The 25847-nt window shown below is 38.7% G+C and overlaps 1 protein-coding gene and 1 pseudogene across 4 annotated transcripts in view; both read right to left on the bottom strand.

Annotated features, from left to right (window-relative positions):
• Positions 1–25847, bottom strand: part of LOC109034861 (uncharacterized) — a 391518-nt gene that overhangs the window by 239620 nt on the left and 126051 nt on the right. The gene's annotated exons all lie outside the window — the stretch shown is intronic.
• On the bottom strand, positions 21531–23420 carry LOC140224569 (cytochrome b-like; annotated as a pseudogene).

Genomic DNA, 25847 nt, shown 5'->3' with positions numbered 1-25847 from the left:
AGTCTGCGGTGTTGTTGTCGTGCTTGTTGCGTGTGACGGGCGGCGCGGCGACGCGGCGACGCACCGTGGGAAAAACGCCCGCCGAGAGATGCGACCGAATCTGGCGCTGATTCCATTTCCGAGCCGATGCGATGCCGCCGCTTGCGCTTGCTTGGCGCCGTTTCCGCGCCGGATCTTAGATCTTGTTTATATTCTGCCCGGGCCGCGGCAATGCCGCTCAGTGCTATGCTGCCGTGCTAAGGAAAAACGCCGTATGAACATTTGACAGTTGCCAAAATTCTCTGGATAAAACATGTATTTCTGAGGAAAGTAATTCATAGTTCTCTTTGAAATTTTCAGATATTTTAAATCAAATTGCGAACAAAATTATCTAAAAAATCTGAGGAAGAATGATCGCAATTTTCCAAGAAAATTATTTTTTTACTGAAGTAAATCTGGCAACGTCTAAAGGCTCATACGGCGTTTTTACTTAGCACGGCAGTATGGACAGCTTGACTGCCGTGAGAAGAATAACCCGGTATGAACCTTCGGGGGTTAAAAAATTTCCTTTGATCAAATGCAAATTTGTCTTAGATACACACACAAATGCTATTTCCTAAGTAAGTCAGATGTAGTGGTTCCCTCCTTATTTCAGAATGCAGTCCAAAAATCTATTAAATGCGAGGAAAAATGGACTACATTTTGCATTGAGAAATTTCCGGTTCATTTCAAAAATAGCATATGTGCCAATGATCTCTCTATGCAAGTTCATACTTTTAAGGATTTGCCGATTTTCATGCATTTTCGGTTATAACTTGTTACAATAAAAAAAAATAAAAATAAAAAAAAAAAAATTAGGCAAACAAACAAAAGAACCATAACTCTGAAGGGGGGGGGGGGTGGTCGAGAAAATTTACAGAGTAAAAAAGTCTTAATTTCTTTCCAAGAATCGGTTTGAAAATACGTATTCGCTTTTAACTCTGGGGTATATCCTGTATGATCCGACAATATGATCACCGGCGAATCCACTCTTGCTCGCAGCCTGTCCTTTACCTAGCCTACATTTCTAGAATATCATTCATTTTCTTACCTTGTCTCTCTTCATATACGAGGTGGGAAAGAGAGAGAGAGCAGCGGAAATATTTCCACGAGAGAATTGGTTTTGGTGCTTACCTGAAACAAAAAAGAACAAAAATTATAGTTTCAATTAACAGATGATCAAGAGAAAATACACAATATCAATCTAGATTTTTACATTTGGATTACATTTTGCAATGGGGAACTAAAATTTCTGCCTCATCAACAAAAACACCTATCTGCACAGGGAAGTTTATGACACACATGTTGCTTATGAAATAAGCCAGAAATAATAGTTTTCATTGCTATATGTGTAGTTTATTAACTCTAAAAAATGTTCCCCTCTTTTTTATGTTTTTTTCCAGTTATCAATCTAGGTGACTCGAAAATGGATGAAAAAAAAGGAGGAAACTATGATAAGCACTACTGGGATAAGTGGCACCATGCACATAGATTTCCTCAGAAGAAAGTCTGGGGGGCACAGAAAAACACCCCATCAAGAAGGATTGAAGGACGCCATCAGCTCCAAAATTAGCTAACTTCGTATCTGGGATGAACTCGAGGACAAGTTGGTGACAGCTTCTTGATGCAACTATTCAAACTCGATGGATGTCCGAATTGCATAGAAAAAAATTGAAGGCGTTTTGACTTCTTGCGCACTAACTGTAGCAGTAGTGTTTATCGACGGACGCGAGAAAGCGTTGGTAATAGCGCCTTGATGCAACTATTCAAACTCGAAGGATGTCCGCATTGCATAGACAAGAAATTGAAGGCGTTTTGACTTCTTGTGCATCAAGTGTGGCATCGCCTATCAACGGACGTGTAGGTAAAACCGTCCGGATACAACTATATTCAAACTCGATGGACGCTCGACTTTAATGTATAAAAAACTGAATTGATTTTGTGCTTCATGTATAATTGTATATTCAAATAAATCTCTTCAACTCAGACCTCTACTACAGCAAGATTAGTTATTAACAAACAGAGCGGATACTAACCGTTGAAAGTTGGAAATAACCTCCTCCCGTGTAGATTCGCTGCCATTTTTTGGTTTCTCTCTCTTTGAAAGTACTCAATTAACGACAACTAGACACGGTAGGAATGGAAATGGGTCGCTGAACGGGGTAAGATTAAAAGCACCATACGTCATGGTTCCTCATTAAAAGTTTATGCGAAGTCCGTTTAAGAATAAAGAGAGTTTTCGCTACAAACTCAAAGATATGCCATCAGCGTTTACTGTTCACATAAAAATTAATCGACTCAAACGTATTCCTCGTTCGAACAACCAAAATCGGCGTATTAGCATTTTTTTAGGCGGCAAAGGACTTTCTCTCCCGATCAAAGATTCTAACCACCGAGTCGTGAATCCATTTTCTTTGAAACAGATGATAGAAAAATCAATTACAATATATCATTATCTAAGCTAATGTAGGCATATTTTTGAGATCGATTTGACATGTTTGGCATTTTTCTCAAGATAATCACACTTTTTTTTCGTCAGTTTATCACGACAAAAACTATGACTGGCGCTTCCAGGAGAATATATCCACTCGATCGCTGTGAGTTTCATTGACAAGCTTTTATTCGAGCGGTTACTCTAAGAAGGAACGGAATGAAATCAGTTACGGTTGATTGAATGACTGCAAAGAAATGCATGTATTGATAAAAGTTCCGAAATGCTTTGAAAAAAACATTAATTCGCAAAAAAGTCATATTACATAACAGAGAAAAAAACCAACGCCCTTCAAAAAACAGCTGCATCACGGGAAAAAATCACGCTGGATTGAACATTTATTTCCGGCTCAAAGTGAATCGCGAAAAGAATTTCATTAATTTTAGGAAATTTTATATATTTGTACAACGTTATAAACTAAAAAGTTTAACTTTAGAGTGTTAAAATTAACTTTTTTTACTTGATTAACAGCTTGCAGTTTTACTTTTACGAACCGTCGCCATCATTATCGACTAAAATAGTCAAACTGATACGAAATAAGAACAAACGATTAGCGTTATCTTGTGAAATTACATAAAAAACGGTTTTTCGGACACATTCTCCTTAAATATGCATGCAATTTTGCTACATCGTGGTTGCAGAGAAGAAAAGTACTGATTAATGTTTTGCATCGCACTCAAATCGATTAGGAGCGACTATAGTGCCATAGATTTGCCATCAAATTAAATTGCTTGAAATACAGTAATTACAGTAATTAAATACAGTTAATTGTTAGTATTAGAAACTCGGTTCACATAAACTGGAATAAGGGTATCTTCCCGTACAAACCACCACTGGTCACCACGGTAACTTGAGAGAAAAAGAGTCAGTCGCATTCAATGCATAAGATAGGCAACAGTGGACGCACAGGAGCAGCAATAGTGGTATCTCGCGTATGTACATTTTTGGACGCCTACAAATACGCAATAATAAACTTGCTTTTGATCCTGAATGAGTTAGATGCAACACAATGTGGCAAGCTCGAGAGCGAAACAATTTTAATATTTTCGACCGAGTACTCTTGTCTAGACTTACGGACGAATCTTGAACTTACAAATACCGGCACCATTGTGATTTCAAAATATGTCACAAAAAGTATTCGCTAAATAGAATCGCAAATTCATGGACTATGTACATGGACCGCTATTTGGGCCATCCGAATAAAGACTTCGAGCAATACAGTGGGAAAATGTTGAGAATTTAACGGCCCACAACCCAGCGAGTCGTGGGGATCCTTTTTTCACACTCAGATATTTCTTGCGTTCGACTGGTTTGCTGGGTGATACTCAGATAAGATATTGTATATATGCCAAAACAAAATATGTACGTAGGATTCGGGGCTTCTCAGTTCTTCCGCACATAAGCCGTTGTACATACTGGCTTGCTATGGAGACACGTCATAGAAGCCATTTCAGACGTTGCCAAATATCCCCCCATACGATATTTACTCATGACAAAGTTACATGGTGTCTAGAATTCTTGATTTTTTCCAATCCCTGATATTATATCGATTTTTCCTGATTTTCAAGAAAATATTCCCAGATAAATTACAGGATTTCCAGTTATTTTCCTCTAGATTCTCTCTATATTTTGTATAAAAATCAATTTTTTTGTCTTTTGTCTAATTAATCAAAGCTTGGTCAACACGCGAATCGTCAATTTCAAGAATAATTAAATCTTAAAGCGGAGAGAGAGATAGGGGAAATTCCCTATTTTCAACACCAATTCCCTAAAATATTCCCTGATTTTCCCGGATATTTTTCATTCCCTAATGAATTTCGGAAATTCCCGGGTTTTCTAGGTCCTGGACACCATGAGTTAAGCATATTTATCCTTGAAATTTTCAGATACCTCAGATTAAATTGCAAACAAAATCGTGTGATAAATTTGAAGAAAAATATTCACTATTTTTCCTGTGGTGCACATTCGTTCTTTTATCGGAGGTAATTCAGCAACGCCAGCAGTTTCATAATGCGTTTTTCCTTAGCACGGTAGCATGGATATTTTTGGCAAAATGTAAAATATGGCTGTTTGTTGCTAGAGTCCCTTCATACTGAGAGTCAAGACAATCCCTCCTCGTGGAGTCACAAACAGGAATAAAGATTACACAAATTAACAGTTTTTTGTAATCTTTGATCGGCCCATTCTCAAATTCCTTTCTCCGTTCCTTATTCTCTCATTCCGTTTGTTCCTTGTCGAACCCGTTATTCCCCGGTCCATTCTACATTATAATCTTTGCAATCGGTGAAAATGTAATCTTTATTCCCGTTTGTGACACTGTGGAGGCCTTAAATACGGGAACCGATCAGAAATTGATTCACATTGTCTAGACTCAGTATGAAAGGGCTCTAGTTCACTATACGGCCGCGAAAAAACGAGTCCGACCCACCGTGCGGCGGGCGTCGGTGGAAGCGACGCTCTCGATGCCTGGTGGCTAATGAGCGATTCGCATTGGTCGACCGAGTCCTGAACCTGAATAGCTATTCGCTATTCCGAATAAATCCAAGGTCATGCCTCATCCCCTCCCTTCCCCGCCCGGCCCGGAATCCAAACAAAGTTTCATTAGTGCACAGCGAGTCTTCCGCGACGCCGGCAGCCCGACGCTCGACGCCTGTTCCCCGATTTTTCGCGCACTCGGAAATCCGCACGCCAGAAGTTTCCAGAAACACATCTGGAGATGATTTACAGATTCTAATTTTAAATTCTTGCAAAATCGAAAGCGAAGTTTTTCTATCGCCTGATATTTTGGATCTTTCCAATTTCTTGGACCGCGTTCAGCAGAAAGGAACCATGCCCGACAGCTATTTTTCTTTCCAAAATTGGGCAATTTAATTTTAAGCAAAAGAACGTTTGTGCGGATTCCTTTAATCATTTTATAGAATTTGCTAATCGTCCCATCAAAATTCAGGCTGGTTACCCAGAGTAGATTGCCAAACCAAACCGCCAACCACTTCAGAAAACGAAAACCGAAACCAAGAGACTTAAAATACACAATCTGATCCAGCCGCCTGCGCTCTCTCCTTTGAAATAAGACGTGGAGACCAAAAACAATCTTATTGTTTTTTCAAAATAATATTGCTAGGCATTTTTCGAATATGCGGCTCACTTTAAAACCCGAAATTATGAACTTAGTGCTCAACATCATTGTGCAAGGCCACTCACAATGGATACAGAAGAGCGCCTTCAAATCACTCCGTAAACTTAACGCAAAATTATGATACCACTACTGGTGCGTCACGGCAGTCATTTTGCATATCCGGCCATTTGAAGGCGAATCATTGACTTCAGGCAACGGGGTACGAATTACAGCAATGTCATTTCATATTCTTAGAGAGGAAACACTCCGGAGGTGACCCACCTGCAACTCAACCCTCGCGGTGCCCCCCCCTGACATCCAAAAGGCCCAACCCTTCGGGGGCCGCCCCCTGGCAACTAAGGAGCCGAAGCCGGGGGCCGCCCCCTGGCCCCTAAGAAGCCAAAGCCGGGGGCCGCCCACCAGGCCCCTAAGGAGCAAAGGTCGGGGGCCACATCAATTCACTAAGAAAATAGCGAAAAATAAGGCCGGAGTTTGACCCCTTTGCCCCTCCGTAACTCGAAAACGGTTCCTATGCTCATCTTGAAATTTTTTCCTGAGTTTTCTGTTATTATAAGCTTCCACTTAAACCTTGGTTTGATGGTCGAATCGAAAACCGAAAAAGGGGCGAAAGTCAGCCCTTTTTTGGGAGGTTTTTTCAAGTCTATGCCTCACTTTGTTAGAAAGTTAGAGGGGTAATGCCAAATGTCAGGGGTGCGGAACTTTTCGAGCATACTGTATGGGAACTCTATCTCATTATTGATAAAACATTCCGGCAACATCTACCATGGTGCGAAGAACAAATTACTGCTGAGGGATTCATTCCGAATAAGAGTCACTTATCTGCACAAAAGATCCACTACAGTTAAACGGCTTTACTTGAGATTAATAAGACAATTTTGCAACCTTTTGAACCAGCTCATGCCGTCAACGACGAGCCATTTCTCTTTTTTTCGTTTCCTCTCTCTTCCTTTTCACCTCTATAAATTTACCGCGGGATTCCCCCTTCCGTTGATGTGGACTGGACAACTATAAAAGATTCAAGGCAACATTTTTTTCCAGATAACACTCATTTCGTGAAAATTCTCAAATCGGAACATTGTTTCGGGGAAACCCCACAAATGGTCTTCTCCAAACCGCGCGAACGGAACTATATTTCAACGTTGCAAATTTGACACAAGCAAATTTTATCATAACTAGAAAACTGTCAGTTGTTTCTGACTGGTAGAATTTGCAATAACTTTCTTTTTAATGACAGTAAAAATCAGCAAAATATAAAACTGAGCTTTCAGTCATTTTCTCGCAATATAATTGACTGTTTGAGTCAATTTTGCAACCTTGAATGTAGTTACGTTGTTTCGTCCGGGAAATGACGAACTAAGGTGAGGAGGGATGGGAATGGTGGGAAAATATTTTCGTTTTTACGGCCTTGAGCCGGCTTTTCCTTTTTTTAAATAGAAGAGCAACAATTTCATTAGTTTTCTGGGCGAGGTTTTCCCAGGTTCTTAATATTTACTTTTACTATTAAACTTTATCGTTTAAGTTTTATCGTTTGTTGTTTGAGTTTTGCGATGGGTTCCCATGGAATCTAATTTCACTTCTGTATCAAACTTTGAGAAAGTAAAAGCAAAAAAAAAAAAAATCATACAAACTAATTGGATTCAGGCCCACCACATCTCATCTCGGGCCCTGGTACCAGTTTTCTGGCCCGGGCCCCTAGCGCAGAGGGGGGTCCGGGGAGCCTCCCTCGGGAAATTTTTGAAATTTTAAATCTATTTGGACGCATTTTGAAGCTCTTATGATGGAGATTTTCCATCAATTTCTGCAGAATACTTACGCCTTTTTTTTTAACTTTCAGCACCAAATACTTTCGAATTGTTGCATTCAAAACATCAATAAATTTTTTTTGAGGGGGGCAGGTGATACTTTTCAATTCTAGGGGGAGCCGGGCCCCCCTGGACTCCCCTTTCGTACGTCTATGGCGAGGGAGTTGAGCCATTGAAGTCGAGGATGCCCAGACAGGAGCCTCTAAGCATCCGACAACGGAAGAAAATGAAACGCAGTTACTAAAAATATCATTCTATGTATACCTACTCAAAATCTTGAAAATAGATAGAAATCTCTAAAAAAGTAAGAAAATTTTATAGTGCCCTAGCGTGTTTTTTAAACTTTATTCACCTTTTTTTTACCGAAATTTCAGGGTAATTTTTTCACTTTTCCTTACGAGACAATAAGGTTTACACATGAATTCGTAGTGGTTTGTCACCTGCGTCACGGGCCCCTCCAGGGCCCGGGCCCCGGTACCAAGGACCCAGTATCCCCCCCTTGTGGCGGGCCTGATTGGATTACATATCGCAATAGGAACCACTATTTCTGGCTCTTCCAAAAAAGCACGTATTTGAATGGGGAAATTAATGGCGTACATGTTGTTTCTAAAATGAGCCACAAATAGTGATTCCTTATTGCAAAATGTAATCCAATTAGGGTACTTCAAGATTTGCGCTTATAATCAATTGTTCACAAAAATTTTGCCTGTCATTTTTTTATGGAATTTTCAGCACATGTTTTTGAAAGAAAAAGAAGATATCGCACGGTATTCAGCGCAAGAACCACGCTATTATGGTCTTAAAACATGTAACGTATGACAAATTATATGCAACGTTGCTAACTAAGATGCGTATTTTCCTAATTTCATCATCGATATGTTTTCACAATAATCACTCTTGTAAATTAAAAGTATGCGTACGTTACGATCAGCAGGACTTCGGATCGAAATGTCTAGCTTTTCCGTGAACGCCCTTATTTGCGTGATGAAATTAATGCCGCAAATAATGTTTCGCAAAGGGGCCAAGGATAAAGTTTTCCGATTGTAAACTATTGTTCTAAATGGAAAATAGATAATTCCTAATCTCTGTTACTGAAGGGGGAGAAAAATGAATTTCCTCGTTCATTTCAAAAGCATATTTCACTCCAAAAAGGGGCAAATATTTAAAATTTGAGTTTTTGTAATCTACATTCTTTTACTCCTTTTTTAAGTGGAGAACAGATAAATCGGAGAATTTGCAACCGAGAAACAGAATGTTGACCAAACAGTTGGCGGTCCTCACTATCGGCTGTCATCTTGAATCAGACGCAAATTGGAAAGCAGTTCTGGGGCAAAATCGACTATTTTATCGTCTGTTTGACTTCCAAAAATAGGAACTTTCAAGTAAAAAATTCGTGGTTTAAGTTAGTAGCTATCAAAGCTGTCGTTTAATTTCAAGTGCTAAACTCTAAACTTCAAATTTTAGTTTCACCACAAAAGTCGATTATTTGAATACGTGTCTCGCAACTTTGAAAAATTCAAAAGTAATGGTTGAGGAATAATTGGACTGAGTTAAGCAGAAAGGAACCAACCCACATTTTGGAAAAAATTGAATTATGAGTGGTTTTCAACTCAACCACTGCTCCACTATCTATCGCCAAAAATTCAAAGTTTTTGTTGGAGCAAATTTTGCAGAAATTGAACTTAAAGTTTATAGTTTGCATTGAGTCTTATGCAGGAGCCAAACTTTAAACCTCTTTTTCTCGGTTCGATCCCGATGTGGCTTGGTTCCTTTCTGTTTAACTCCGTCCAATTGTTATCTTTTGCACTAAAGGCGTGCCGTTTAATTTTACAACTATAGTTTGCTCATTCCGGTCGTTGCAAGTACAAGCATGTACCTAAAATTGCCTACGCATGGATTTGAAGGCATTTTGAACTCTCGGTACCTATGTACAATGCAACGAGAGAGTTTTTGCAGTTTACGAGGTTGTAAAAGTTCCAATTATGCTTCAGTGTTGCGATACAGCAACACTAGAACAATAAATCAAAACACGGCGAACAAATAAACTTCTTTTCTGACAGAATTTGTTTGTTTTTACAACTTTTAAAACTTTATTTTTGGTGCGTTTTTTTATGAAAAAAGCCATTTTTAGTACCTCATTATGTTTTGTCTTATGATTTATTTTTTCTGTTGTTCTAAACTCTCCGTTCAAAATATAGAACAAAAGAGAGAATTAGGCAACGTGAAAGGTAGTTAGGCTGATTTTAGTTCAATCAGCCTGGTTGCAGGATGGCGAAATTTAACTACTTTTCTGAACACTCGTTTAAGTCTCCTCGGATCTGTGCGTTCATGGTGGCATTGGCGGCGCACAGTGGAGCGAGGTTTTGGTAGAATTCATATGCAATATTCATTTTAGGAAATTCTAATGTTCAGTTCGTCACATTATAAATCGTAAGGAATGCCTCTTGAGGACAATTTCACGGGAAATCAACACAGTAAAAAACATTTGTGCCTAAATTTTGCGTTTCGTATTGATGGAAATATAAACTTTTAAAGGTCCTACTTTACGTCCGACTTTTACTCGTCGTTTCTCAGATAAGGGAACGTAACTCTATTCCAAGGTTGCAAAATTGACTAACATAAAAATCAGTATTTCACAAGAACATATTTGATAAATGTTTGTCTAAAATTTTGGTGACTTTTGCACGAACTCATATGAAAAATCAGTAAAATTTTCAGTTAAAAATGCCCAAGATTCTTTTAGTGTGAATGAAATTTATGAGGGGAAATTTGGCAACATTGAAATGTAATTTTGCTCCTCGTGGAGGAAACGACGCACTGTACGGAGATCCTTAAGTTGTCGGCCGTGTAGTAAAAGGACCCGAACATCGATTTTATCAGTTCTATCTAGAGGACTTATTACCTTATTTAGTTCCGAAAATACTGAAACCACGGTGTGGGTAATAAATTAACCACTACATATCTCTACATCGATTATTTTTACGTAACGACTCGCACACACGCAGAGGTCCGTAAATGCACTTTGGGTGTCGTAGTCAGAAAAAATACGCTGAGTTGAAAACTTGTTTGAATTAGTTCTTTCACTATGCTTTTTTGGATGTGTTTTATGGCATGAGCTGTGACAGTGTCGATACTGTCGACTTCATAGCTACAAAAAGTAAAAACAATTGCATGTTATTTTTTTATTTGTAAACCACCTTTTCAAGATTGAGAACTTCATTCACACATTTTGGCACAAAAAACACCATAACACCAAAAATTCAGCCTTGAGCTCTAGGTGTAACCTTTCTGACCACATAAAATTAAAACTTAGTACGAAACTTTATGATTTCTTCGAACTCATTTTTTTCTATTAGTTTTTTCACATAATATATATAATATTCAAGTTTTATTATTATTTTACAGTTGGTCTTTTTCGGTATAATTCTTTGAAGTGATGGAGAATGAATGTAAGCGTTGCATCGCGTGTTTTTTGTCTTCAAATTCATATGTTCAAAAAAATTCTAAAAACCTAGAAACAAACAGTAAGGATTTATGCTTTTTAACAGCTCTTGGCGTGATTATTTTTTATTAACATTCAGTAAGCCATTGTGAAATGGTGCGCTCCTGAAATGAACCGAGTAAATGGTTATTCATATTTTCACACAATCCAGTTCAGACGGTGTAGTTAGCTACTACTAACTGTCACAATAATTGCCGATGTCTTGTATGTATATCAAGTCGCTACCTCAGCACACTGGAGCGCTCTGCGACTCCAAATCGCCATTGGAATAGATCTTCCCACAGAGCATCAGGCAAATGACACCTTCTGATCTCCTCCTCCACTCCCTACTTTCATTTATGATGTTTCTCAAAAAAGTATCCTGCATGGATTTTCCTGTGAAAAATTGAATTCATTGAGTCAATTTGGCAACGTTAAAAGGAAGTTGCGTTCCTTCGCCTAAGAAAAAACGACCTCTATCGATGGCCAAGTTTCGGAACCACGTATCACCATTGCGATGTTTAAAAATTGCCGGTCCCATTTTATTTTCGAGGAGAAACAAGCCAACGATATAGCTTCTCCCGCAGAGAAGAAAAATCAAGGACATTTTCAAGAAAATACGTTGACGAACTTTCATAAGAGAAAATAAAGTAAGATTGGGAGTCTGAACGTTGAAAAGAAAGATACGTGATTTGGCACTTCGGCTATCGATATCCATAGTCAGCGAGCCACGATCAGCCTTGAATTCGCAGAACGCTGAACACAGTTGTGTAATACAAAAAGAGGACGAGAGTTTTGCAGGCACTTCTGTTTCCATCGCGCACTTCTTACATTCATTTCGCATTGTCGCACCGAGAGAAATAGTTAAGCTCGTGGACAATTGATTGGTTTATTACTTTCATCATATTTCGCCGAATCGCAGTAGTAAGGCGCGAATAATCGACCATTGATACATTCCCATTGGAAGCTATGGTAAAGAATCGATATTGAGGAGTTTACTGCAAACACCCTGATGATCGCTCCTTTTCCATAGGCTTAAATAGCAGATTAGAGCGCTCGTGAAATAAAATTACGTGAATTTTTGATACCTTCAAGTGAATTTTTCATCACCTTCAGTTTATGTGATACTCTAAGCTTTTTCACGGAGTTAGTTTAGTTGCCTGTCCGATTTGGGGTCCAAACTGGGGTCATGGGTCTCACTGCATCACGCTCTCTCAAGTGTGTGCCTGTTATTATCATGATACTAAGGAAGAAAAAGTCGATGGCCAAAGTACAAAACCACGTATCTCCATTGCAATGTTTCAAAATGTTCGCTCCTATTTTATTTTTTCGAGAGGAAACAAGTCAACTTTAAAGCTTGAAATATACATATACAGAAAATTCCTCGAACAGAAAAGAATAATCAATGAGGTTTCCAAGAAATTACGTTGTATGGTTTCCCAAAGCAAAAATAAAACGTGACAGGAAGTCTGCAACGTTGCAGACGGAGATATCGACGGTGAAACTACCAAACCACGTATCTCGTTTGCGGTGTTTAAAAATCTACGCTCCTATTTTATTTTTTTGAAGTGGACCAAATCAATATCATTCCTTGAAATTTTCACGGAATTTTCTCCGCGCAAAGAGGAAAAATGACAGAAATTTTGAAGACTGGACGTTAAGTAGTTTTCCGTTTAAAAAATAAAGTATGACAGGAAGTCTGCGACGTCGCAAACCGAGATACGTGGTTTGGTAGTTTCACCGTCGATATGCGGTTTCGCACTTTGATCATCGAAGTGTGTATTCGCACTATCGGCAAAATACCCAATCTGATCTTTTCCCATTATTTCTGAATTTTATTCTTTTCTATTTCTATTTATTCGCTGGTGGTAGCTTGCAAACTGCCGGCGATTGCTAATTGGACGTATTTCTATCAAACGGAACTATGTGCATTAAGACATGAGCCCTGAGACCCATAAGAATATGTGCATTACAGGGCTCACGTCATAATGCACATAGCTCCGTTTGATAGAAATACGTCCAATTACCTGCGACGTGCCTGAGACTTGAGAACCTATACAAACACCTATACTGCCGCGTGCTAAGGAAGAACGCCGTATGAACATTCGAGAGTTGCCAAATTTCCTTCGATAAAATGTGCATTTTTGAAGAAAGGTATGAGTATTTTTCTTTTGAACTTTCAGAATCTTCAGGTGAAATTGCGAACAAAATCATCTGAAAACTTGGGAGGAAACTGTTCATAGGTTTACCAGAAAATTCGCGTTTTATGAAAGGAAATTTGGCAACGCCTGACGGCGTTTTCCCTTAGCACGGCAGTATATCGTTGTGAAAAAAAAATGTACACAATTTTGCGGTTATTATTTCCGATTAGTGATGGAAATAATAGCTTACACCTAAATTCTACGAATGAGGTGCCACAGTAAGCATGAATTGGACGCTTATAAATCAAAAGGAACTATATTCATTGAGACATGAGCCCTGTTAGGCATGTATTCTTATGGGTCTCACAGCTCATATTAGAATGGATATAGATCTTTTTGATTTAAATACGTCCGGCTGAAATCGTAAAAGCTTAAGAGCAGAAAACTTGGACTGCAGTTTTGAAAAGAGGAAATTGCGGATTCTTTTGTTTGAGAAAACTAGCGGGTAAAATTGATTGTATGATGAGTAATGGGAAAACTCAATGACTGAGGACATAAAAAGTAACAATAAGCATTGTTCGGCCACTGGCAGCCTTGGAAGAGGGAGAGAGAAAAATCTAAGGCGGAGAAAACTTAGAATTAGCTTTTTTACTTCGTGATGAAATAAAAATTCTTGATACGGTGGTGATTTCGATGCATAATTTCAGGCGAATTCCTTCTCGTAGAGTCTGAATACAGGTTATTTTTAGTGTAGGTCACTGCAGTCAGAACTGTAGGCAGAATAATACCAATTATCACTGCCAATAATGAAGTATCGAATCTAATCGTTGTTCATAGTACATTTCGAAAGATTTCATGATGATCAGGAAAGTTCCAACTTTGCAAATTGAACGGGCTAAATCCATTATACCCTAACGTATCCCGGTCACCCCCAGTTTTTTCATCCTAAGCCCCGAGCCTATAGTTTAATTGGATTTAGAGAACAATCAATTTTCACATTAATGACTTGATAGAACTTAGACTTCCACAATTCACATTTTAAGCATTTTAAACATTAACCAGCGGGATTATCTTTACAAGTGGGGAAAAAATTCATCCTGCTTAAGGCACATGGTAAAAAATGAGTGCGCTGAAAGAAAAAATAAGAAGAAAAGCAGGAAACTTTATTTGAGAAAATTAGGTTCAAGGTGTTATTCCTTGAAGCACTTTCTTCCTAATGAAAAAAAAAACAACAAAAAGTCCTGGATCTTGCGCAATAATTGAGTCGTGCCTTTAGTCCTTTGTAAATAACGTCTGACGCTTAAGAGTTTAGATCGCAACTCAGTTTCTTAAAGCGTCCAGCCCACGTACAAACTGGGGCTCTCAAACTGGCACTAATTCTTCTATTTCTCAGCCATTTCTGCACGGAATGCCTTGAAAATTTCAAGATCTGATCTGTGATGTATCCCGAACACATCGGTTACCCTCAAAGATCGTCGGGCCGACGATCTTTGAAAGGCAACAGTCAACAGTTCCATCGATGAGCCTCTTCGAGGCCCCTAGTTTGTAGGTGGGCTGGACGCTTGACGAATAACGGAACGGTGGTCCATGGACGCAGTTTTTCCATCCACATTCCATTACAACCAAGATTATTAGAGGTTCCTGACCGTCATTGGGGAAAAACCTTCTCATAATGTTAAATGTATGATGCTCTGGGAGCATAAGACAACATTTCCGTTAGGGTTCTGCAAATGCGTGGACCTATTTGTCCACCTCAACCCGGGTACCGGAGAATTAAAATTTAGGTATTAGCATCCCTGCTTAGAGGAGCTTTTAACAAAAATATTATTTTAAGAAGGCCCCTCAACTTTTAGAAGAAGCCGAAGTAATAACGCTTTCGAGTTGTGGTTGGTAAAAAGTAATTTTTACAATAAAATAACTAAAATTTTAATATGACAATGTTCGAGGCTCCAAACTTTCAAATTCTACTCTAGCCTTAACGTCCTCTACTGACACAAAAACCGAAAGGAGAAACCTCTCTTTGAGCTATCCGTGAGCGTCCTTGGTCAAAAACATATGCTTAAATGTTTTACTGTATTTAACTAAAAAAAACACTCCTCTAATAAATGTGACTTCGTGCAGTAAGGTCCTTTTTATTTTCAGTATATGACCCTGCTTGACCTATTACTCTATCAGTGGCGAGACTTGAATGATTGCTTATCGATATTTCCCCATTTGAAGCTATGATAAAGAATCGATTATTAAGATGCTGGTTGCGAACGCCCTGTTTATCGATCCTTTACCATAGGTTTAAATGGCAGATCAATCGATAAATCGCAAAGCACGCCACGCCACACCACGGAGTTATGTACATACTCTATCCAGAAAAGTGGTATTACCTTATTTTCATATTGCTTAGTGGTAAGCATTTCCGTTCGAGGTTAGATTACATTTCAAATTTCATTTGTATTATAGCCAATTGGAGGAGAACAATTCTATTACCACTTACGAAAACAAGGGAATGCGCTGAATTCTGTGCGAAAGTTGACATCAATGTACGTTGTGGCTCCTTGGCTACCGGTTTAATTCATTGATTTTTGTTGTCCCATAAATGTCAACGAGAATTCTACTTGAGATTCAACCCAAAGAGTAACTGTGACTTGTGCACTTCAGCAGCACGGATCAAGTGCCAGCAAAGAGAGGCCGATAGTTGCCAACTCCTCTTAAATATTCGTTCAATCCCAAAATACAGGGTGCTTTGGGGATATGTAAAAACATGCCAGAGCCGATTCTTCAGGTCAAACTTATTTTTGCTGCGCTGTCTTATTGGAAAAATTCATCTATTGATATATTACTTAAAGTTATTGATATCGATTTTTGGACCTCCTCTCCCCCTAGTATGACATCTTTCAGGCAGCCCACAACCGCCTTAAAAATTACGTAACGCTGGAACAAATACCTTATTTTAATTTATTTTTCTATTTTTTTTACCTTCAGTTACATTACGTGATGCATGTAAAAAAAGACTCGAAATATTTGCAATTGTTTTACTTCTAAAACATATCACCCTTTAATAGGTCAACATGTGCAATAAAACAATGGAGTCATTTATAAAATACATAATTATGCAATGAGAGGAAGGAGTTTGAGCGTGTATACGAGTGCGTTAATATAGAAAAGAGGGGATCCACAGGTATGTTACTAAAAGCTTAACGCTTTATTTAAAACTATACGATGGGTTTATTTTATTTTCTTTTTTTGTTGCTTTTCCCTTTTATCTTGTTTCAATAATTATAATTTTCTCTACTGTTTCATTAGGCTCCTTCATTCTTTAAATTTTATCATTAAAATATGTTCCGACCATTTATTCAGCCTTTAATTTCTTCTTTCTGTTTTTCCACAGATAAAATAAGGAAAAAGCAATTAAGATTTTTACTGATTTTTAAATTTTTTTTTTTTTTTTGAAGAGGGGAAGGGTAGAAATAAGCGTCTCAAACTAATTTTCAGGGGGTATAGCCCAACATTAGGGTGATTTGCAAGGGGATGAAAGGAGGTCCAAAAGTCTTATTCTAAGAGGTGCGTATTTTAGGAACGGCCCTATCGGTGCAATACCTCAAATCATGTTCACCTGTGTTCTACAATTGAACAGGGTAAAATGAGACCTTCAATTAGACTATTCAAATCAAAAAGAACAATATCCATTCTGGCATGAACCCTGAGATCCATAAGATTACGCGCATAACGGGGCTTATGGATATAATTCCTATTGATCTAAATGCGGCGTCCGATTTGAAGCAAGAGTCTTGAATCACCCTGTACGCAGTTTCTCTCCACAAGTCGGCAATTTGGCAGCGCCTAACCTTGTGACGTTACATTAAAATTAACACAGTAAATTACAAAAGCCCGATACAGCTCCCGCAGACGAGAATAAAATGCAAATTCGAGGCGAAACCTAAATCGGCTGCGAATCCCATGATTGCACGCTGAGGTTTCACATGTGGCTCTGTCGCGTCGATTCGCAATGTAACGCGAGGCTCGACAAAAGCTTCGTGCAACTTTCGATTTTCGAATCGAAACAACCGACGCGACGATGTTTCCAAAAGGAACTAAGTCACAGTGTCGCTTCTCTGACGTAAGGGCGTATCTGCTTTCCAACATGAGCCCTGAGAAGCGGTGACTTAAACGTAGAAGAGGGCCCACGCCAAAATCAAGACACGCCTTTTCACAGAAGCGACGTTCTGTGTCTAGGGGCCCAGGTCACAAATATAACAGTTTAAAAAGTGCATCCGATTGAGCTATTTTAAAACCGAGTATGTCCATCATTTGCTGAGACTATGGATGTTAGCTTTCTTCGGATCGTCAGGGCTGAGCAAGAAATGGACTTACGCGGTTTTTGAATCGAACGGCTCGTTTGCAGATTCGTCATTTACTGACGAGCGCGTGCTGATCGGATGGGAGATATGAACTTGAGAAAGTGGGGCAAGGAGGTTATTTTTAGCGGTGGGTGATACGTTACTTTTTGTGGCTCCAGAGGACTTTAAATTTTTACACGACCGAACGCATAAAAATGCAGAGGACGTTTTTACACGAAAAACGTCCTCGAGAGCGAGGAAATGTTGGGGGTGTTACCTACTTTAGCGGCAGTAAGACTGCAAAAATGAAGTTCTGATAGAATTGAGGGTTTTGGAGGAAAAGGCGCATAAGTGCATTTTTTCCTATTTCGAGAAATATGTATTGGAAGTTTAGAAATTAAATGGATCCTTATATGGCGGAAAGAAAGTTCAAACTGACTTTTTGATGCTTAAAATTGGAATTTTGGAGCGAATTTCTCACAGAATATGCATTAAAACTATTTTCACTTGAAATCATTGATACCTCAATTTTCCCAAAAACTGCAGTTATGCGCTTTGTCCTCCAAACCCCTCAATTCATTTTGCACTGCTCAGATGAAAAATTGGATTGGATAAGTACTCTGTGTTCTCGTAAGAATTTTAAATTGAGGAGCTTTCCGACATTTACCGTATTTGTGATAATTTTCCCAGATTAACGACATTTCCACACACAGTACGGTTGTCATTGCCACGGCGATAATACTGTAAATCGCGGTACGCGGTTTGAGAAAATCGGGATATAAAGTGATTGTGGTAGATATACAGCGCCACCTACCATTGTATATCATACTAACATTGTATATCATGTAACTTGGTTTCACAAATGAAACGCTAAAATAAAAAAAGGCGTCGTTAATTGATAATGGCTAGCTTTGTTGTAAAAGATATTCCGAGAAAAATGGTTTCGACATGATTAAAACCACTTAACCTGAATACATATATATCTGTGAGGAAATGATAAGAAGAAAACCGGTGATAAACTCGACTTCTTTCTAGCAAATTGCGCTCGATAAATGATTGACCTTTATTCATCATCCCATGATGCGCGTTTACAGCTTGACATACGCAAGCAATGAAAAACTTTCGGGCTAAATTTACCCACTTCCTGCAAACTTTCAGGCCAAAAAAGCGTTGGTCCGAGAAAAAGTTGATTACAATTTAATCTAATCAGTTATGTTCATGGTACAAAATTGCTACATTATGATGCACATTCACGCCCTATATTGGCATAAGATTAAATTGACGTACTCAAATCAAAAGGAAGTATATGCATTGGAATTTGAGCCCTCATATGACCCTGATCCTTGTGGGTCTTAGAAACTATGTCTTAACGCACTTAGTCCTTTTTGACGTAAATGCGTCTAATTAAACTGCTCGTAAATAAGTGTATGGGACATTTAAGAGAGCTTTCCGTCTCAAAATCCGATTTTTCGACCCCATACTCGACAGGAATCGCACATGTGAAAATTGTGCCTTTGCGCACAGTCACAGTTCGTCGTTTGTCTGACAGAGAACGTAAACAGTTTGCAATGTTCCAAAATTATCGGAAAGTTATGAATGAGCTCCTTGTCCAAAATCTTATTATTTTTGGGGGACATAAAATTAGTGGAATCTTAATTTAGAAAGTATACTAACAATGGAGAATTTTCACGAAAAAAGTGTATTACTTTAACTGAGAGTGCTTAATAAGCTACGCTCGCAGTATCTTCCATAATTTTTTTCTGAAATGGGAAATTGTATAAAAATATATTTTAAAGTGAGAAAGTGTACCGCCTTTGGACATGATCTGGCGGCATTTCTCATTTAAATACATGTATTTTAGCAGATTAGATAATTTTTTCATGACACCTCCAATAATTGTTCAATTTTGAATCTGGGGATATGCCCGTGCTTAGTTCTCTCAGCAGTTTCATCTTAAACATGAAATTCACCAACTTTCAGACACCTGCAAATTCTCCATTGCCTGGTGAAAAAAAACAAATTGTAAACATGTTCGCATGTTGCGCAAAAGTGCGCACCGCTGAAAAGTACGTTCTTGAAATCGTGAGTTAGTGCACTTCAAGAATTTCTTTAAAAAAAAAAAAAAAAAAAAAAAAAAAAAAAAAAAACCCGAATGCGTTAGCTCCAACACGAGTTTGTTCTCCTCGCTCCGCTCCGCTCCACGACAGTGCGCTCGTGAACAATTGAAAAGCGAGCAAGTATAAGCTGTCGGTGCGTGATAAGTGATAACCCGGCTAAAACGCGACGCAGCTCGCGGTGAAACATCCATTCGCGAGTCTCGCTGGAGTCACGGTCACACAGGCACCACGCGACGCCAAGTCAACTGACAATGAGCGGTAGACTCCGCTACCATACCAGATGCAATGATTTTGAATCTGAAGCAAATAGGATCAGGAGGGCGTAAAACCACTTCTTTCAACTTTCAGAGCACCGAAAAATAACTGAAATTGGGGTGCTTGGAGGACAAGGCGTATAAGTGCAGTTTTTGGGAAAATTGAGATATCTATGATTTTAAGTAAAACTAACAAAAGTTCAGTTCCGTAAACCCATCCCTGTTTGGACAAGGCCTTCCATTTATAAAAAAACTAACGAAAAAGTTATGAAGTGAACAAACATGAATGTTGTTAAAAAATTTAACTTCCACCGCCGCGCCGACCGCACTGTGTTGGCGCAATGCGTGAAGTATTCATGCAGTCTTGTAGGCGCTATGCGTTTCACGCCGACCGCTGCTGACCGCAGTGTGTTTGATGCAATGCGTGAAGTATTCATGCAGTCTTGTAGGCGCTATGAGTTTCACGCCGACAGCTGCTGACCGCAGTGTGTTTGACGCAATGCGTGAAGTATTCATGGAGTCTTGTAGGCACTATGTGTTTCATGCCGACCGCCGCGCCGCTCCGTTCCAGGTCAAATTGCGTGTTTGGTTTCTCTTCTCTTAACTCGACTAATTAACGTGTTGTCTCTTGTATCATCGAAAGACAACAAAATTAGAAATTACTTCACTTTTACTTTCAGGAAATGAGATATTTTGCCGCCTTTTCTCGTTTGTAATTTATTTTCTGAATCCGATTTTTTTCTCTATTTTTTTGATACCTACATTCAAAAAGATTGCAAAATTTGCCCCCTCCCCCCACGTTTTGCCGCCATAGGCCGCGGCCTATGTGGCCACCCCCTTGATCCGGCCCTGCTTGAAACGTTAGATTTTGTATCTGCTTGAATTTTTGAGCTTTCAGAGTCAAGCTTGCGTCATAATTTCCAGATTTTCTTCCTTCATGTATTTGTAAAAAATTAAGGAGAATGCTCTCCCAGAGGATAAGGCCCTTCTTCACAGATCCGGTCGCAAATTTATTGATGCTGCCATCTCACTTTCGTCAAAAAAAGCCTTTTTCCATTGTGCTTGCGTTATCCAGCCGTTGTTGAGACGTTGGCGACGCGAAACGCCTCATTCGTAGGAACAGACTGTTTTTAAGATGATTCGTCGAGCTCAAGTGACATGGTCGAACTGGCATGCGATATGTCGCGTCGATTAGGTAAAAATCTCGGTAGATTTTTGATTTTTAGCAAAAAAAAAGGAGACATCCCCTGCGCATAAGCCTAAAGAATCATTCTGAACCCAAAAATCGGTAAAATTCAGAAAAATGGAAGCAGAATAGTGCTCGGAAAAAAAACCTCCCATTCGATGCAGAAATTGATAGCTGTACCGAATGCGAGGCTTTTTTCCTAACAATATTCTGCTTTCATTTTTCTGAATTTGACCAGTTTTTGGGTTTAGAATTATTCTTTAAGCTTATGCGCAGAGGCCATCATCCACTAGAAAAAAAACGTTGGATCTAGAGTCCAGACTCTTAAAAACATCGACAAGAAAAATTATTCTTGATACAATCAGAATCTAGCTTAAATCAAGAACCAAGCCTCTTAATTAATGCGGATTTTGTTTTGATTCAAGGAAAAATCCGATTGAATCAAGAGTATTTTTTCTTGTCAATGTTTTCAAGAGTCTGACTCTAGATCCAATGTGTATTTTTTCCAGTGTCCTTTTTTTTTTTTTGCTAAAAATTCAAAATCTGCAGAGATTTTTGACCTAATCTATGCAACATATCGCATGCCAATTCGAAAACGTCACTTGAGCTTGACGAATCACCTTGAGATAATTGCGCTCTGTTTTGGCGCACACGAACTTCGCGTCGCGAGCCGTTTGTGGGAGCGCGGCTTCTGAAAAAGATCATCGGGCGCGCCTGTGGCGCCACCCGAGAGCACGTGACGGCCGAGATAACGGGATGCAAATTGAAGAAGCTAATTGAACTGCGCCGATTGGCGACATATTTTACAACAACTAATTCACTTTCGAACGCACCTTTCCCTTTCTCTATCTTCGATCTTTGCGCCTCTTATATTGTGCGCTGACGGTGAGGTTGTGAGGTATCGTGTGGGTGTTTATTTACTACCGACCGCCGCGCCGGTTGAATGTGCGTGTATATCCACAAGCGCCACGAGGGATTAAAAGAGTTATACACTAAATATTGAAAAACAGAGGCGATGGGTGAATGGTTGTTTCAATATTCCCCATTTTATCGATATTTGGATTTCATTTTGCAAAAAAGAACCATAACTAGAAATGGAAAAATGAAATGAAATGAGAAAAATCGATTTAGAGTAGCATTGCTGACAGAAAATCCTCCTCAAATTCAAAAAACAATGGTTTCACCTAACCCGGGAATAGACGAAATCAGATTAGTAATAACTGTAGCTCCTCAGAAAGACATTTGTCCTCAAGGTAAGATATACCCTATAAAAGCAACTATTATTAAAAATAATAGAATAAAGATTCCACTGAATCAAATCATTGTTTTTTAAAAGAAAAATAGAAAATCCCACGCCCAATATGAACATAAATAAAAATAAAAAAAAGAAGCCCCATTAATATGAGCATAACGAATAAGTCAACCATTATTAACATCTCGCATGATATGAATTACTCTATCAAAAGCAACCCTCACATTAGCTGCATGATGAAAAGTTAAGAACAGCCCCGTTATAAACTGAATTAACATTGAAAGACCTAACAAAGATCCAAAATTTCAAAAATAAGAAATATTGGAAGGAGACCCCAGATCCACAATAAAATTATTAATTTGACTCAGATTAGACTTACGAACAGACTTATAATTATACATTTAGATTTTTATTAGCATTCCAATGTTGCTAAGATTATAACTATTTTCACCTTACAAATATTAACTGATTACCTAAATAAGTCTTATCTTCTCTCCCAATAAACTATAAATTCAAGCCAAAAATTACGCTTGTTTTAATTTCTTGCGTGATATCAGTGATTTGATATCAAAGAAAATAAGTTGCACAATCTTGGCAACATTGGAATGCTCTTGGTTCCATTTCGCAAAATGCAATTCATTTGTACGAAGCTATAGTAAAGAATCGATCATTAAGTTAATCTTCAGCTGTAGTTCCGAAAAAATCCACCACGTCGCGCTGCTAAAATCCGACTCCGAAATCAGTGATTATTTAAATATCACAATAGGTATCTTAAATTCTAAGACTCATAAGTTCTAGCAGCATACGTCTGGAATCCTTAGAAACAAACGCGAGCTTTGAAAGTCTAATAATAAAAGCTGTAAATTGATCCCAGTTTCTCTTACGGGATATCTGTAAGTGCGAGAGAGACAGCTCATGGTGGGAGAGAGATATCTGCCAACTGCTGAGAGCGATCAAGCGCGATTGGTTGCATCAAGGTCATCATGCTTAACCCTACTTTTTTCTGAGATCAAATTGCAGAGCTTCAGAAATGACTTTTCACGTTGTTTTTAGGGTCAATAGGAAGAAGAATGTTATGGCTAGAACTTATAACTCTTCGATTTAAACAGAAATTCCTTCAACTTTTATAAAAGCTCAAGGACTCACGTGGAGCTGTACGGACTCTAAAACACAGCGGTGGCGCCCCCTGCGCGGAGAAATTTCTTACTTCACGCAGCTGCAGATAAACCTTAAGGAGTTAGTTACGAGCACCCTGTTTGCCAATATTTTTCCATGGGTTTAAATGGCAGATCAATCGGTACATCGCAAAACGCGCCACGCCACTGATGAAGAATAAAATAAGGATGAAAGACGTAGACGAAAAATGAACCGCCCGGAAGAAAAAAACCCTTCGATTTATAGTATGGATCACTATAATTTTCGGTTTAGCGGGCCGATTATTAAACGAGGCGTTAGCACGGACCGGGGGGAGGATGGGGGGGGGGGTTACGGAGCCGTGAACCGAAAATACTAGCGAGTTACATACTCATATACATCAGTCAACTTTGCGCACGCGCTTGCGTAAAGAAGTGCGAAAATTGCAGTGTGTACATATTTTTCAGTGAGAGTCTGAAATGCGCTTGTCGTGAGCCTTACAAAAATACTCGACTTAAGTGACAGTTGGACGTATTTCTGTTAAACAGAACTATGTGCATTAAGACATGAGCCCTGAGACCCGTAAGAATACACGCATAACAGGGCTCACGTCATAATGCACATAGTTCCGTTTGATAGAAATACGTTCAGTTATACGGCGTTTTCAGACAAAAAAACGTAACCGCACTTCAACGTTGCAACATTTCCACTTGCAAATTGTATTTTAACTAGGAAACCGATGATGTGTTTATAACTGAGGATCTGACGATATTTCCTGTAATTATCATGAAAATTAGTGCAATGGACCACTAGACAAGGTACGAATTTCAGCATTCTGATACATGTCTCTTAACCAAAATTTTACGTAAAATACGATGCGAACAACGAAAATTACCGAAATTAACTCCTTACGAAGATATTTAATGATTCTTAATGCGTGAATTCAAACCACCCGCTCGTGAAAACTCAATGCTCTACGTGATTCACATCGCGCGCTAAACGTTATCATGACAGTCTCTGCGATATAAAAATCTGGCAACCTCAATCTTGACGCTTCGGCTCAGTTATAGCAAATTGCTAATAGTTTGAACAACACATGATGGGAAATGAACATTGCTCGATTGAGAAGCTTGCTGAAACCGTTGTAGTGGGCGATTTGACTCACGTAGAGCTTTGAGTTTCTTGTGAGCGGGCAGTTCAAATTCCTCGTAACCAATGTGAAATAAAAACGTTAATATCTTCGTTAGGAGTTGGTTTCCGTAATTTTCGTTGTGTGAATCGTTTTCTACGTGAAATTCTGGTTAAGAAACGTGTATCAGATCGCTTAAATTCGTACCTTGTCTAGTGGTCCATTTTGAACATAGCTAGGACTGTCGTATTTTTGTAAAAAATTAATTTTTTTGCGCCTACTTTGCCACTATGAAAAGAGTTACGTTCTTAGGTCTGAAATCGACGAGTTGCGGTATTTTTAACCGTACGGTCAGGAATTTTTGCTGATACTTGCATGAAATAACCTGTGCCGAATCTGGAACGATGCCATGTACAGAACCTATACGGGGCACAGGACGGACAGCGAAAAGAAATTCAAATATCTTCAATTCTCGCATAAATTGAGTTGAGATGTTTTCTTTTACGGAGAAGCATATGAGTTATCGGGTAATGGAATTCATTGTGACTCCATTTTCCTGTTTACTTTGTGTGTACTTCGAAGTAATATCATTAGACACAGAATATGAGTCTGCGCATTTGGACTGATGCAGTGTGCAATTCTGCAGTGAAAACAATCCGAAGTAAATAGGAGCGACTGAACTTAATGCATTTGAATGCAAAATATGACCCATGGAAGTCAAAACAAGTCGGAAATTAAGGGCGGGAAAATGAAAAGCATCTGCTCATTAACTCAGCTTTCAAAACATTTGAGCGGCTCTCTTTGAATGAAATCATTAGCTAATTGGTTCGCAAAATGCAGCCATTGGTAAATAGACCTAAGAGACTGTGCTAGCCAGAGAGCGGGAAAAGTTCTTTATGAGTAATCTTAAGTATATTTGATTGTTAAATAAGAAAATGACCCGAATTTTCACCTATCATGCACCAGATTCCTAAAAACATACGCTTTTTGTGAGGATCATATCAAATTTGCGAAAAATTCTGACATGATACGAAAAAAGGATCATCATTTGGACTTCATTTTGCAATTTGGAACTATACATTCTAGCCTGGTTGAAAAACAACGTATGTGCCATTAGTTCCCTATGTGCAAAAGTGTTTTTCCAGAAGAGCCAGAATTTATAGTTCCAAATTGCAAAATGCAGTTCATTTCTGAATTCGGTACAAAAAGAAGAAGAAAATACATCAACTCAAATTTAGTAAGTCACCGACCATCCAGAAAAGTCAATATTTTGAAAACAGGGTTTCTTTATCAGGAATTTGAAGGTCCGTCGAGACCTCTGAATGTTGATCAAAAATCCAATCATTCCAAAACATTTCTTTTGACATCATTTGGG

Source organism: Bemisia tabaci, chromosome 5, assembly GCF_918797505.1.
Source record: "Bemisia tabaci chromosome 5, PGI_BMITA_v3".
Taxonomy (NCBI): domain Eukaryota; kingdom Metazoa; phylum Arthropoda; class Insecta; order Hemiptera; family Aleyrodidae; genus Bemisia; species Bemisia tabaci.
This window is presented reverse-complemented; position numbering and strand designations above follow the sequence as displayed.